This window comes from Sparus aurata, chromosome 13, assembly GCF_900880675.1.
Source record: "Sparus aurata chromosome 13, fSpaAur1.1, whole genome shotgun sequence".
NCBI classification, from domain to species: domain Eukaryota; kingdom Metazoa; phylum Chordata; class Actinopteri; order Spariformes; family Sparidae; genus Sparus; species Sparus aurata.
Genome location: NC_044199.1, coordinates 22,808,541 through 22,823,538, shown reverse-complemented (window position 1 = coordinate 22,823,538; position 14,998 = coordinate 22,808,541). Strand labels below are relative to the sequence as shown.

Genomic DNA, 14,998 nt, shown 5'->3' with positions numbered 1-14,998 from the left:
TTTGTGGTAATGTCATTCATGACACAGACTGATTTTGGTGAAGCACAGGCAACATACACTGTATACAGTGTACCCAGCTCCCTGTATAACTGAGATGGAGCAGTATTAATGCTGTAACTTGAAATGAGTTGTGAGGTTGATTTTGTTTAGTGAAAATCTGAATTTTTCTCTCTCCCTCACTCGACTGCCCTTCATTGCATTCCCGCCAGCCTGTGACTCCTGCAAACTTGGAAGTGTAAGAGCACACAGAGACATCATAATTGTTTTAAACTGATATTTCATGGGTTTACATTTGAATAAACTTTAGTTGATGGGAATCACATACACACTTTATATAATCAATAATAAATTAAACACTCTGAAAAACAATTTGATCCAGATACATATGAGATATGACCCCCTGATTTCCTGAGAAGAAAGTAAACTTTCTGTCTTTCTGCTTCCATACTTCTTCTGGTTGTCTCTAGCTGCTGACATAGGGTCAGCAAGCATTATGGACCAAAATTCATATCATGGAATTTTCAGGCAGATTGTCAACACAAGCTAGATATATCTCAGCATGTTCTACTCAGTGGGCTGAATTATAAGTTTTAACAAAAACCACATTTGATATGTCACAGGAACTTTTATTTAAACAGAATGTGACACATCAACATAACATATAAATTCAAATCTATGCATTATTAAAAACTAGCAGGCCTGTAAGTTAAACTTTTTTTTCCACTGGTGCTATGTGCTGATCTGATAGGAGTTTTGCAGCACAAGACACATAGCTCAATAATTGTGTAATTGTATGTAGTAAGTCCATGATAGTTTGATCCATAACATTTTGTGTTGAGGGAGTTTCTCAAGAAAAAAGAAAGTACAGAAAAATGCAAACTTTTAAATGTATTTAGTTATAAATTATTATTTTTGGACATAGCATGGATAGAAAGGGAGAGACTTGGTCAGTGTTTGTTTGATCAGCATTTTTATAAATATGTGTAGCTTGCATCCAGGTACTCTCTCTGTCACACTCGCTCACTCACAAACAAGCACACAGACACTCACCTTCACTCACAAACAAGCACACAGACACTCACCTTCACTCACAAACAAGCACACAGACACTCACCTGACTCAGACAAACAGTTGTGTGTGTCTCTCTCACGCACACACAGCTCGGCACTGTATGGCTGGGCTGCTACTGCTGTAATGTCATTCATGGCACAGATTTTGACATACACTATACTCTGAAATGATTTGACTGTAAGCACACACTTTCTAAACACACTGGCTACAGCAGCTGCTTCAACATACTGTGGTTAAATTGTAGTGGGGAAAAAAATGAAACATCAAGACAAGCCCTATTGAATTGATGCATTTCATGACAACCAGTTTTCACATTACAAATGAATGTAAGGGAATCCCTGCTGGGTGATAATTTATTAGCATTATTTATTATGTGCATCACTAATGTTTTTACATAATCTAAACACATGTTCATGTTTAGCTCAGGGTAGAAGCTACTTGAGTTTTTTTTCTCTTTATGTTCCATCAGTCTAATTTATCTTCCCATTTTGTCTTACAGGTGCCGTGGTGATTTTCTATCTGTTGTCTCTTCCCTTACTCTCTCTTCCTTTCTGTCCAATCAGAGATCAGGTCTGGTTGTTGTTTGGCTCTCTATCTTTGCCTGGACCCTTACGCTCTCTCTCCCTTTCTTTACAAATCGAATTTGAGATTTTCTATCTGTTCTCCTACTCACGCTCTCTCTCCCCTTCTGACCAATTGGGAACACTGCCCCGATTGTTGTAAAGCATCAAATCGAAAATCACATTGAAATTACATCGAATATCACATCAGAAATAACATCGAATATCACATCAGAAACTACATCGAATATCACATCAGATTTTGAAAAGCATTTTTATGATTTTGTGAACACATTTGACCAGGACATTGCCACTACCTTATTGACCTGACTTAATTTGACAAACATTTCCTAGCATTTGATTTTTGAACAGCTACAATTGATTCTAATTAACTTAATTATTAAGTAAGGTATTGAAACAGTTTATATGAACATTGATACATTGTCCTAAGATATTGGATAATTCAACATTGGACTGAAATTCTCCAAAACAAATTTACAGATGAAATATTTGGAGCAGGTTACCACTGCCTTATTGACCTGATTTGATTTAAACTACAACATTGATCAGCTTTTGACAAGCATTAACCAGCATTTGATTTGAACTGCTAACATTAATTGTAATTAATTTGCTCATTAAGTACATTTGAATAATTGATTCGAACATTGATAAATTGTCAGAAGATTTTTAAGTGTATATTGTTTTCTAGAAAATAAAAAACGACAAAAAACTTTGTTTACTGAACTAGTAGGAATAAGTGTAAATTTAAAACCATATCATACAGTATATTTGTTGTCTCTGACTTGCATCTGATTTTACTTCATCTTTAGTCCTGCTCACATTATTTGAATCAATAAGTCTTTTGTTGTTGTTTAAAGTTATATATATATATATATTGTAATTAAAAAGCCATTAGTTGTTTGAAGAAGCTGTGATTGATTCTGATATTTAAATATAAAGCTCAATACATTTATTTAGTGTTATATATTAAGTTAGTTAATAAATAAGGTTTGGATTGCTGTCACTGAAAATAATAGTGCTAGTATACAGTTTGGCTATTGTCAGTTGAATACTACATTTAAGCATTATAACATTTCTCTCGATTGTGTTTTAAAGCATTGAATAAACAGCTAAACAAACAAAAATAAACTTCAGTTTTAACTGAGCATACTTTAAGGCCACTTTCACAGGCAAAAAAAAGGGTTTTCTGAAATTGGTTTGAATCTACAATGCCTAGGAAAAGTAAGAGGTCCCAGGCTGCACGCATGCGCTGGCAGACATCAGACGAGATGCACTGTGCTACAGCGACTGAACAGGAAGAAGGTGTTGGTCCCCAGAGCAGTGGAGAGGTCATGACATCTGCAGCATCCCATGTTCCAAGTGCCAACCAGGGAGATCAACATGATGCACTGAGCTCACCACATATTTCTTATGCTGACATTGTAAAGATGACACTTAACAGTAATGACCCAGGTTTAACAGTTACTTCAAAAGCTAACCAGGTAAACCATTCAGGTGAAGTGCCTTCACCACAGGTCTCTTATGCTGACATGCTAAGAACAACACTGCAAGGTAATGACCCAGGTGTAGCAGCTAATACAAAAGCTAACCAGGTAAACCATTCAGGTGATGTGCCTTCACCACAGGTCTCTTATGCTGACATGCTAAGAACAACACTGCAAGGTAATGACCCAGGTGTAGCAGCTAATACAAAAGCTAACCAGGTAAACCATTCAGGTGATATACCTTTACCACAGGTCTCTTATGCTGACATGGTAAAGAGGGGACGTCACAGTAAAAATCCTAGTGAAAAAGTTTCCTCCTATACTGCAAGCTATTCAGGTGATGTGCACCAGATCTCAGATTGTGACATTGTAGAGGCAGATCTCAGTGTAGCAGGGCCATCCAATGCAGACTGCATGAACCTCACAGAACAGCCTTCTGAACAACACATCTGTGCATCACGCAGCCAGGCTTCTGTCAAATATGGCAAATTCAGGAACCAGCAGTGTACCTGTAACTCATTAACCTTTCTTGCATTTCTCTATGAGAATGACAACATCACCAGAGCTGACCTCGACCTCGTTTTGGATAAAGGTAATGAGTTATATAAAGAAGTCAGGAAAAGGTTCCCTAATCACAGCCATTTGACTACTGATGAGCTCCCTGATAAAGTTCGTACACGCAGGCACAGACTTCATGTAAACATGGAAATACTTTCAAAGTATGGGATGTTTGGTGAACCTTTACCCGGAGCTGTAGATGACTTTCTGGACCTAGAGGCAGGACTGGCCTGTTTGTTGACAGAGGTCCAATATGCACTGCTGATGATGACATCGTTGTGTATTGCAGTATTCAGAACCAGGTCAGGCAGATACGGTTTCTTTGATCCTCACTCCAGAACAGCCAAAGGTTTGCCTGTATCCCTGGGTTCGTTCATGGCTGGTAAAGCTGTCATGCTGACATTCCCACGTCTCAGTGACATGATTGACAGGCTCATGAAGCAACACAAGCTGATGGACACACATTCCTCCTCCAGATATGAGTTGAAGCCTGTGGAGTTTTACAGTGTGAACACAACAAACCTGAGTAATGCCATACTAGACACACACAGTCCACCTAACGCTGAGACTGCTGCTACATCAACTGCTGTGCTGGAAGATGGTCTTCAGAAAGAGTCAAGCCTGAGTGCTCCCAGGTTAACTACTGTTGTTACTGATGTCTGCAATAACACTGTAAATGAAGCATGCACTTACATGGAGACTGAACCAGAGCCATTGAGCCAATTAACTTTGAATTCTGACACATCACATGATGCTCCTCAAAATGAATCAAACTCTTCTGCTCCAACAATTGATACAATGGTGAGTGACAGTGACTTGCATGACAGGGGGAAAATTAGTAAAGAGGCAAGAAAAAAACACAAGAGGAGACTTTTGTGCCCTGGAAAGGTATCTCAAAGAAAGGAGAATCAAAAGAGGAAAGAAAAGGAAAAGTATGCTTCTAACAAAACTTTCAGAGCAAAGAAAAAATCTTCTGCAAACAGGCAATATTGTGATGAAGAACTCAGGCAAAGAAAACAAGAACATTTCAGAAACTGTTACAGAACAAAACCTGAATTACGCCAAAAAAAGAGAAATTATATAAGAACGACATATAGAGAAGATCCTTCATTCAAACAGAAACAAAAAAATTACATTACAAGGAAGTACAGGAAAAGTCCTCAATTCAGAGAAAAACAGCGAGAATACATAACGAGCAAGTACGAAAATGAAACTCTATTCAAAGAAAAACAAAGAGAATACATAAGGAGAAAGTACAAAAATGATAGTCAGTTCAGAGAAAAACAAAAACAACTTATGAGACAACGAATGCGTGAGAGGCGTAACACAAATCTTGTATTTAGGAGTATGAATAAGATAAGATGTGCAATGAAAATAATAAGGAAATATAGACAAATACATACACAAGCACACGAGAATGACAGAGAGTTTGAAAACCCTTTGATCAATGAGGCCATATCTGTTTTCAGATCACAAATAAAGGCTGGTCCCACTTTTTGTTGCACAGTGTGTCATAAGGCTTCATTTCCAAACCAAGTTCAACGCTGCACAAGGTCAAATTATGTGAAAAATCCAGATGTGGTTGAAGCATGCTTGACTGGAAAGTATGTTCATGTTTGTGACGATAACTGCAGAAATGAACAGTGCAAAGTGCCTGATGAGAGAAAGACAGAGTGGATTTGTCACACCTGCCATAGTCATCTTAAAAATGGAGCCATGCCTAGCCTTGCTGTAGCTAACAACTTGGAGCTTACTGACATTCCACCTGTACTGTGTGATCTCAACATAATGGAAAGACATCTAATTGCTAAGTGCATAACTTTTGCAAAAATTATTCCTCTTCCTAAAGGAAGACAGCAGTGTATTCGAGGGAATGTTGTCTGTGTTCCATCTCAGATTGAGGAAACTGTTAACGCTCTGCCAAGACTAAGAAGTGAGTCTCAGGTCCTGAGAGTTAAACTGAAGAGGCGTTTGTGTTACAGAGGTCATCAGCTGTTCCAGACTGTTACCTGGTCTAAACTGGTGCGAGCACTGAATGAACTCAAACAGATTCACCCACAGTATAAGGACATTACTATCAGAGATGAGGCTGAGTTGTGTGACCCAACACTTCCCGATGAGGACGATGATGATGATGATGATGATGATGATGTTAATGTGGCCATGGAGGATGTTGATTATGATGAAGATGATTTAATGGAAATTGACATGTGTGAAAGAAATGCACTGTGTGAGGCGGAAAATGGTCCTGAAAATGAAGTGGACAACAATGAACAGGTAATTTGCGATGACAGCCAACCAGAGGAGCAGAATGATGATCCAGAACAAGAAGGTGACATGCCAAATGGTGGTCTTGCTCTAGAGTCATGCCTCCAGCCACGTGATGTTTCAGAGGACATATTGTGTTTCAGTGAAGGAATCTACTCTGTTGCTCCTGCAGAAGGAAATAGTCCAGTCAGCTTTTTCAAAACTCCTAAACTTGAGGCCATGGCTTTTCCTGTTCAGTTCCCCACTGGTCAAAATACACTAGATGAACAGAGACTTATCAAAATAACACCTAGTGGTTATTTCAAAACCAGGCTTCTAGGTGTTGACGATCGCTTTGCCAGAGACACAAACTATTTGTTCTTTGCACAGTTTGTGACTGAAATACACTTGGCCACATCAAGCATGACAATTCAGCTACGTAAGGGAAAACCTTTCACTAGAGATGGACGCAAAATAACATCAGGAATGCTGCAAGACAAACGAGAGGTTGAACGACTGGTGAGAAATAAAGATGCGGTCAGATTCATGCAGCCACTGAGAGGGACACCAGCCTATTGGGAGAAAACTACGAGAGATCTGTTTGCCATGATTAGACAGCTCGGAACTCCTACTTTCTTTTGTACGTTTTCTGCAGCAGAAATGCGTTGGCCCGAGGTGATTGAAGCAATAAAATGTCAGCAGGGTGAGGAAGTTGATTTTGATGAACTTGACTGGCCCACAAAGTGTGAAATATTGCGAAGCAATCCTGTGACTACAATGCGCATGTTTGATAAGCGTGTTGAGGCCTTATACAGAGATTTGATCTTGTCGCCTGCACAACCTCTTGGTAAAGTTGTTGATTACTTTTACCGCGTTGAGTTTCAGCACAGAGGAAGCCCACACATACATTGCCTGCTATGGGTAGAAGGAGCTCCTATTTTTGAGGAAGACGATGATCGTACTATCTGTGACTTTGTGAACAAATATATCAGTGCACAGCTACCTGACCCAGTTACACAACCTGACCTGTACCAGAAAGTCACAGAAGTGCAGATGCACAGCAAAAATCACACACGGACATGTTTCAGAAGTGCTAGCTCTGGATGTCGTTTTGGTTTTCCCCAACCACCTTCCAGAAGGACAATGATAACAAGACCTGGAGATAAAGATGATCCAGAAAAACTGGCAGAAGCAAAAGAAAAGCTCAGACCACTGAACTTGCTGCTGAATGAAGCTGAAACTGCCTCCCTGAGTTTAGACCAGCTCCTGGCTCGATGTGATTTAACACTCAGCGAGTATGAGAAATATCTGCACGTGATGAAACAATCAAATGCTGTGATACTGAGGCGTGACCCAAAAGACTGCTGGGTAAATCCATATAATGCAGCTCTACTCTCTGCCTGGGATGCAAATATTGATGTTCAGTTCATACTGAATTATTACAGTTTGATAAACTACATCTGCACATATATTTGCAAAAGTGAAAACTCTGTCAGTGAGTATCTCAAAACGCTCATTGAAAACTCCAACCGAGAAAATGTCAATGAGTGTGATGAAATGAGGGAAATTATGCAGGCCTATTCCAAAAAGAGAGAGGTCAGTGCCCAGGAGGCTGTCACCCGTGCATGTGGTATCAAAATGAAAAAGTGTTCACGCGGTGTCATATTCATACCGACAGATGACAACCCAGTGAAAATGAGCCGCCCCATGTCAGACCTGCAAAACACAACATCAGAATGTGTACATGTGTGGATGACATCTTTGACAGACAAGTACAAAGCCAGGCCTGAAACACCCGAGTTTGAGGAGATGTGTATGGCAGACTTTGCCTCAACTTGCAGACTTGTGTATGGCCAACAGACCAAAGGTAAAAAGGTTTGTCCTCTGTTGAATGGCATGGGATATGTTCAAAGGAGAGAAACTGATAAGCCTGCTATCATCAGATTTCACCGCACATCGCAGGAAAAATATCCCGAAAAGTTTTATGGCACATTACTGAAACTGTACGTTCCTTATCGATCAGACGATGAGCTGAAACCTGCATTTTTACCCACGTATGAGTCATTCTATGAAAGGGGCCGCGTTCAACTACCAGGTGCTAACCGTCCAGAGTCTGTCCAACGCATTGTGAAGCGAAACAGAGAAAAATATGAACAAAACAGTGAGGAAATTGAGAGTGCAATAGAGGAGTTTGAACAGAACAGAGGTGTGATCGATGAATGGTGTAATCTGGCACCTGAATCTGAAGTAGTGAGGTTGGAGTGTATTGAAGAACTGGAAGCAAGAGCGCCAGATCATGAAAATGTACAGGAGGATGTCCCAGAATATGCAAAGCAGGCTAATGCTGTAACAGAAGCCAGAGCCATCAGAGAACCCACTGCAGTTGACCCCACACTCTTACGTCAGATGTATCAGAGTTTGAACTACAAACAGACATGTGTGTTCCATACAGTCAGAGACTGGTGCATAAAGCGTGTTTGTGGCCTTGATGCTGAGCAATTCTTCTTTTACATAAATGGTGGTGCTGGAACAGGAAAGTCACATCTCATTAAATGCATCTACTCAGAAGCGTCTAAGATACTGTGTAAACTGCCGAGACGTGCTGAGGAGGCTGACATATCAAACCCCACTGTCCTGTTGACTGCTTTCACTGGAACCGCAGCCTTTAATATATCAGGTTCAACACTGCACTCTCTGCTCAAGCTGCCCAGAAGCCTAAAACCTCCATTTCAAGGACTTGGTAATAAACTGGATGAGGTCAGATCTGATCTGTTAAATGCTGAAATCATCATCATTGATGAAGTGTCCATGGTGTCAAAGCCACTTTTTGCATATGTGGATGCCAGACTGAAACAGATTAAAGGCAGTCAAAAACCATTTGGAGGGATGTCAGTAATCGCTGTTGGAGACTTCTATCAGCTACCTCCAGTGAGACACAGTAAACCTCTCTGCGTACAAGAGCCTTTACAAATAGACCTGTGGAGTCAATTTAAGATGGTCACACTGACTGAGATCATGCGGCAGAAAGATGATGTGGTCTTTGCAGAGATGCTGAACAGGATCCGTGTGAAAGACAAGTCAGATGAGTTGTCAGAAGCAGACAGAGCTATGTTGTCACAGACCATCACTGAACCAGCACTTTGTCCGACTGATGCCCTGCACATTTTTGCAACCAACAAACAAGTAAATTCGCACAACTCTGCAACATTAGCTCAGCTCCATTCTAATATCACTACAATTGATGCAGATGACTATAAAAAGGACCCACAGAGTGGCAGAATGGCACGACAAATCGAACCATTAAAAGGGGGCAAAAATGATTTACCAGATTCACTTGATGTTGCTGAAGGCGCACGTGCCATGCTCACCAGAAACATTGATGTCTCTCAGGGATTAGTGAATGGATCGTTTTGCACGCTAGAAAGGATAATTACTTCTGAACAAAGTGGTTTCGCACATGTCACTATGCTTGGGCTCAAGATGGATGATGAAACAGCTGGAAGGAGTTACCGCAATAGAGCACCTGGAGGACCTGATAATCTTGTGTACATTGACAGAGCAGAGGCGGATATGAAACAGAAAGGAGTGGTACGCAGACAGTTTCCCATTAAACTTGCCTTTGCTTGCACAATACATAAGGTGCAAGGTATGACAAAGACATTAGCTGTAATCTCACTGAAACACATATTTGAACCTGGCATGGCTTATGTAGCTATCAGTAGAGTGACCTCTCTCAGTGGACTGCACATGCTGGATATAGACGAGAGCAAAATCTATGCCAATCAAGAAGTCACTGCAGCCTTAGAGACCATGACACATGTCAACTTGGACAACATGATGCCTCTTTTCCATTTCAAACAAACATTGAGCAGACATGACACTCTGACCATTGTTCACCACAACACAGAAGGACTGCCATCACATGTGAATGACATCAAGAGCCATCATGAACTGTGTCTTGCCGACGTTCTGTGTCTCACAGAAACTCACCTACAAGGCTCCTTTGTTGCAGACAGCCTCCATTTAGAGGGCTATAACATGTTCAAGCGAAACAGACACATGTCGTACACAAATCTCCCACAAATGGCAAACAAAGGTGGTGGCGGAGTCGCTGTTTATGTGAAAAACCACTTTCAGGTACGTGAAAAACAGTATCTACACAATGTGACTGATCTTGAGTTTGTGGCTCTGAAGGTTGAAGCCCCTGTGAGTGCACTGATTGCAGCTGTGTACAGACCTCCAGACTACAGCATTGCATCATTCCTGTCAAACCTGGTAAGCCTTTTGGATTCACTGGAGATAATGGATTGCCACCCCATCATTGTCTGTGGTGATTTCAATGAGAATCTCTTATCCAACGGAAGTATGCCAATACTGGAGCTGTTTCGGTCGAGGGGATATGCCCAACTGATCACTGCTGCAACCACAGAGAAGAACACACTGCTGGACCTCATTTTCATCTCTCAACCACAACACTGTCTCACTTCAGGTGTCATGAAAACGTACTACAGCTATCACAATCCTGTGTACTGTGTAATCTCCTGCAGCAGTTCATGAAGAAATCTGGTGAATCTTAACCACACTGAAAAATAATTTGTGACTTCACTAATACTTATTAATTGCAGGGATTAAGAAATTATTTAACACCATTTTGAGTGAAAAAGTATAATATGTTGATTTTTACAGCAGTCATATTTTGATTAAAAACACGCACAAAACAAACTGACAATGGTAAAATCTAAAAGTTGAGTTGGGGTATCCTCTTTGCAGCCTGGCTTCACAACCTCGCCGGCTGCCTCAGTCTCTCTAAGACTGTGTGGGAGGGTGGGTGGACCAAGAGGATACACCGGTCAACACTTGATATGAATCTTTTAATGTGTCTAAGAGAATTACACACAGCAAACTCTCCAATGTGGTTCAAAACTAAAACCTTGGCTAGTAAAAAATGCTTCACAGGATGGATAAAAGTACAACAAGATTTAAAAAACTTGGCTAATTTAAAATACTTCACAGAATACACAAGAATAAAATAGAATGAAGAACTTGACATCTATAGGAAATATAATTACAAATAAGAACTAATGAAGAATAACACACGACAGCATAGCAGTTATAGATCAACCGTCAGAAATAATCAAAAATGCTAAATAGTTTTACAGATAACGATGATGTAATGGACCATATTCGCAGCACATTTTGGCCTGTGCATTTGTCAGGGTGGGTCTGGGTCAGGGTTGATAAATGCACAGGCCAAAACTATTTCAGCAGCTGTATACAGCTGCCAACATTTACTGTAGCAATATACATCAGAAAGTATGTGTTCTCAATGTAACACATACTTTCCAATGTGATGGCTCACTGCATACTAATGCAGCGAGCCATCACTGCTGGATCACACCTACCAGTTGAAACCCCACATTCCCATCAAATGTCCCACTACACTCTATCAGGGTGGGTGGCAGATACTCTAAATTATGCAAGTTTATTGTCACCCGGATGGGAGACACAGTGCTCCTCTGTGAGGACGCCAGTCCACCTTGGTCCTATATTCTTCAATACTGTGAGGCCAGCAACACCATGGTGCCACAGACGAGGCAGCTGCACTGGCTTAACCGTCAGTCGACAATGGAGCAATCACTGCTGGATCACATACAGACATGTGCTACCCCTTTCACTGCTAAAGTTTCTCCAGAACTAAGCACAAGGTAGGCCATTAAGGGTTTATTTTTGAACAAATAATCTTGTTTATGTATCTAACAGTTTTTGTAGCTTTTGACTTTAAAGTTACAGTTGGGAGTGTATTTTGAATGAAGTTCTTTCTTCAGGTCTTCCTCCATTGTGATCCAGCCACTCCACAGCTGAGACCTCCAGACTGCCCAGAGGGCTAAATATACATAAGACATTCAGATCTTCCACCTTGGTCCTATATTCTTCAATACTGTGAGGCCAGCAACACCATGGTGCCACAGACGAGGCAGCTGCACTGGCTTAACCGTCAGTCGACAATGGAGCCATCACTGCTGGATCACATACAGACATGTGCTACTCCTTTCACTGCTAAGGTTTCTCCAGAACTAAGCACAAGGTAGGCCATTAAGGGTTTATTTTTGAACAAATAATCTTGTTTATGTATCTAACAGTTTTTGTAGCTTTTGACTTTAAAGTTACAGTTGGGAGTGTATTTTGAATGAAGTTCTTTCTTCAGGTCTTCCTCCATTGTGATCCAGCCACTCCACAGCTGAGACCTCCAGACTGCCCAGAGGGCTAAACATACATAAGACGTTCAGCCCTTCAAAACTTCTCTGTGTGAGGTGACTCTGCGGGGAAAATGGATTTCTGCCCTTCAGCAGTGTTCAAGGTAGTTTATTACTTTGTATGATGCAACTCTTGTGTATGTTTTGTGTCATGGTTTTCAGATTATAAGCTTTGTGTTATCTTTTCTCAGGGCAAGCTCCGTTCCCCTGCCTCTCAATGCGTCTGTGTCGGTGACGCTGTCCTCACACCAAACGTGACCAGATAATAGGATGCAGCAGTTCCTCCAACCACTGAACATGTCAAAGGTCATGACTCCATTTACATCTTCACACTGACAGTGTGCTCTGTTGACAGATGTGGTTTGTGGCAACGATGAACAGACTGAACAAACAGCACCATGAAAGAATCACTAGTGAAGATCACTCTACTGACCCATGGACAAAATAACCAAATCTGAAGTATAGGACACCAGTTTAGTCTGTTTTGTCAATAATAATATTTATCTCATATGATTCATTGAAGGTTTTTTAATCTTGCAATTCCTGAAAATGTATGTTATTTTTTATTTTTTATTTCATCCTTCCCTTCCCAACTTTATCTGTCGGCTATCCAACAGATGACACAGATAAAGGGGGAAATCATATCAGGTATTACATCAGGTGCCACATGCATCTGAACTTGCTACCCTTTAATAGTAATCATTAGTGTGGGGTTTCAGCTGGTAGGTCTACTAAAGGTTTTTCACAATTGTATAGTTAGCCTTGGGCTAATGCAAACCCTTCTGAAGAGCAGTTATGGATAAGCCCAGTGCTGAGACTGTGCACTCAAAGCTGAGGGTCTGGTCTTGAGAACATCCCAAACACATGGTTTGGATATGAGCCTTATCATGATTTGATTGGGAAACAAACCTGAAGACGTGAAGTCACAAAAATGATATTATCTCCATGTTTTTCAGAGAAATCTTTATAAAGTAAAGGTTAACCCAACTCTGAGTGAGATGGACTAACAAATAATTGAAACAACAGTGTTGACCTGACTGTCAGTCCAGGGCTACTGGAGCTTGAAGACATAAACTAATAGGGCTAATTAGCCTAAGTCTAACTACATTGTGAAAAGCCATTTATGGTAGGGCTGAACAATATCTGGAATCACTGATATTACAGTATCATCAGGTGTGAACATTGGTGTCATTGCCAAATCCTGTCACCTAGTAAATTCAAATTCAATTTATTAAGAATAACCCCTTGAGATGCAGCATCTCGTTTTCGAGGGGGTCCCTCGTATATACCCATCACTCTTTTTTCCCTCTTAAAAAACCCCACTAAACAAACAAAAGAGCCCAAAAACAAACAAGAGGTAGAGTGATCGGTTAACTAAGAATGCATCTTGCCTGCACATGCCTGGTTCTACTGATTGTGATAATCTATATTTTGTTGAGCCCTGCCTTTTGAAACCAATAACTGTTTTCCACTATGAATTTTGATTTTGAAAATGACTGCTTTCATGTATTTTCTATATATTCTTCTCTTATTTGTGTCTTAGTAATTTGTTTATTGCATTTTCTTTTATTTATTTCCCAAAAGGAAACTTAATGACAATATATTTTTTTAATCTAATTATATTTCAAGTTTTTTTTGTTTCTCTGAACTGGCCAAGGAAGAGTCAAACAATTCATAGAGATTATCCCAAAAGTCACTTCCAACCCAGTTTAATGCGCCTAAAAAACTTACAGTCTCGTATTTTTATCATTTTTTAAAAGTGTGTTGAATGGGTTTTAAAAATGTTCTTCCCTGCACATCAGTCGTCAGTGCAATTGCCACCAGCAAGGTGCCGAAACATTTCCTTGTGGTTGTTCCGAGGCGCAGAGTTTCTAAGAAATGTTTGTTTATTGGTTACTTGCTAGAGGCACAGTGGATTTTGTTTTTTGTATGAATTTTCTATTCTCTTACAAATTGTTCATTGGTTGGTGTTTGACAGAAAAACAGAAAACATGTTAAATTCATTTGAATAATCAACCAATTCCACAAATTATAGAAAATGTCCTGAAATACATTTAAGGCCCCAATTAATTAGCTGGACTTTGTCTCTTTTCTCTTTTTTATTTATTTATTTTTTTCTATTGTTTTGTTTTGTACTTTTTTTCTTAATAAGTCAAAATTTGCTCAGGGGCCTTCACAAAATCTTTGCTCTTAGTACATGCATTTGACAGTGGTATTCATGCCATATTGCCGTAAGATCTTTTAAGGTTCCTTCTGGTTGATCAAAGTGACCCCATGTTGTGGGATATTAACTTAATAATGTTCAGTAAAATTAATTCCCTTCAGGTCACTTGATTTTGTAAATGTTTTTTAAATATGTTTTGATTTGTGTATCTCATCAGGCTTTTTTGTTTATTTTGCTGTGGATTCTTTTACTGTTTTACTACTGAGGAAACTTCAGTTGAATCTTGAAAAGCTCTAATTACTGTGTAAATTATAAACTGACACAAATGACCCTAATCCTGACAAAATAATAATCATGTTAAAGATAATTAAAATGTATTTGTAATGAAGTCTCTCGCCTCCTCATGATTTGGTAGAATATTGAGACAAATACTTTGGTCCATAATGTGTTCACAACTAAAACTGCTATCTGCTGCTGCCTTTTTTCGTCTGTGTTTCTGCTCCTGCTCCAGCATGTCTGTAGCCATTTTAAGCTCTTTCTGCCTTCAACTTTCCACCTTTTCAGCCTTTTTTCACCTTTTTAAGCTCTTTCTGCCCTCTTACTCTGCAACTTTTCTGCCTTTTCAGTCTTTTTCATACA

At 39.9% G+C, this 14,998-nt stretch overlaps 2 long non-coding RNA genes across 2 annotated transcripts; both read left to right on the top strand.

The window, feature by feature from the left end:
• Positions 1-16: 16 nt before the first annotated feature.
• On the top strand, positions 17-2,780 carry LOC115593661 (uncharacterized). The gene is made up of 2 exons (XR_003986345.1): positions 17-235; positions 1,571-2,780. It is a non-coding gene; the product is annotated as an uncharacterized LOC115593661 (long non-coding RNA).
• Positions 2,781-11,194: 8,414 nt separating this feature from the next.
• On the top strand, positions 11,195-13,762 carry LOC115593662 (uncharacterized). Its single transcript, XR_003986346.1, has 3 exons — positions 11,195-12,026; positions 12,147-12,299; positions 12,387-13,762. It is a non-coding gene; the product is annotated as an uncharacterized LOC115593662 (long non-coding RNA).
• Positions 13,763-14,998: the final 1,236 nt, after the last annotated feature.